The sequence below is a fragment of the Hipposideros armiger genome, unplaced genomic scaffold (genome assembly GCF_001890085.2).
Source record: "Hipposideros armiger isolate ML-2016 unplaced genomic scaffold, ASM189008v1 scaffold_1821, whole genome shotgun sequence".
NCBI classification, from domain to species: Eukaryota; Metazoa; Chordata; class Mammalia; order Chiroptera; family Hipposideridae; genus Hipposideros; species Hipposideros armiger.
Window position 1 is genome coordinate 71,912 of NW_017733171.1, and position 1,408 is coordinate 73,319.

Below are 1,408 nucleotides of genomic sequence, written 5' to 3' on the forward strand. Positions count from 1 at the left end.
ACCTCAGGGCCTTGTGGGAAATGAGAGAACCTCCAGCAGGGAGTGGAGCTCTCCCCTGGAAAGGGCGAGAGAGAGAAAGGCGCCCAGCCAGATGGTGACAGAATTTCTCCTCCCCGGAGCCTCTGTGATGAGAGCACTGAGCTCTCACCGGGGTCTTGATCTGAATGTCAAGTGACGCTGAGTGACTTCTCCTCGCTCCTCTCCCACCTCTGTGTCCTCTGAGCTGAGCGGTCTGTACAAGTCTCTGCCTGCTGTGTAAACAGTTGTTTCCTCTCCTTCTATTGAATTTTCAGGGTTCTTATTACATTCTGCACACCACTCTTGGGTGAGTATGTGATAGGCAATTATTTATCCTTGTCTGTGGTTTGTCTTTCATTCTTTGGATAGTCATGTAGGCACAATTTTTTTGTTGTAATTTGGTGTAGTCTAACTTATAATTTTATTTACTTAAATGGATCTTGCTTTTTCAAACATAATTTTCATGATATTAGTTGTCTGTGAATAATTTCATGCTTTGCAGTTTATCTAAAAAATTCTTTTTCTGATGTGTCAAAGTCCTGATATACTTATTCATGTGTATTAACACTCTTCATTTGTTTCTTTATTAATTTATAGACTGGTGATTCTTTTTCATGGTATGATCCTCATGAGATGCTGACAATTCTGATTTCATGCTCAAACTTGAACATGAGATGGCACAACAGATACTTTGCTATATCTTTCTGCCAGATTGCTCGTCAGCTGTGATCCATGTGCTTCCAGAGTTAAACTTAGGCATTTCCGTTTCCAGGTTTGGGTGTATCACTATTGTGGTCCCTTATGGCTCTCTGGGGACAAAATCAAGTCCTCAAACAGGGTTTATCTGTCACAACTCCCATGTGAAACCACTGAACATCGTCTATGTCAGACACTCCATGATGAGAGCACAGTCCATCGGTCGTGTCATTTCACACATTATTTTATTCGTGCATTTTGGACCAATTTTCTTCTTCATGGTGAGAGAAACTCGGATATGTAACACTGGAGTCTGTTATCTTTGTTATCTGCTAATGCTACTTCGATATGAAATCTACGTTTTAATCAAAGTTGACTTTGGGTTTATTTTTGTTCCATCAATTACTAGACATCAGCCTAGAAACAGTGGGATCTTGTGGGTGATTCTAGCCTCCATGCACTGGTCTTGTCAGGTTGAACATTGATGAGAGAAAGAACTCAGCCTGTCACCTCTATAAAGCACTAACAGGGACATGGGTCTCCTAAGGAGAGGAGAGAAAGGAAGACGGGGCTCTGAGGCTGTGGGTGGGGAGGAACCCCAGAGCCTGGCAGGAAATGCCATCTGCCACACGTTCCTGTGTTGCAGACATTGGGGCCCAGCTGAGGCCCAGCCCGGGTTCTTGTACAGGAGCCC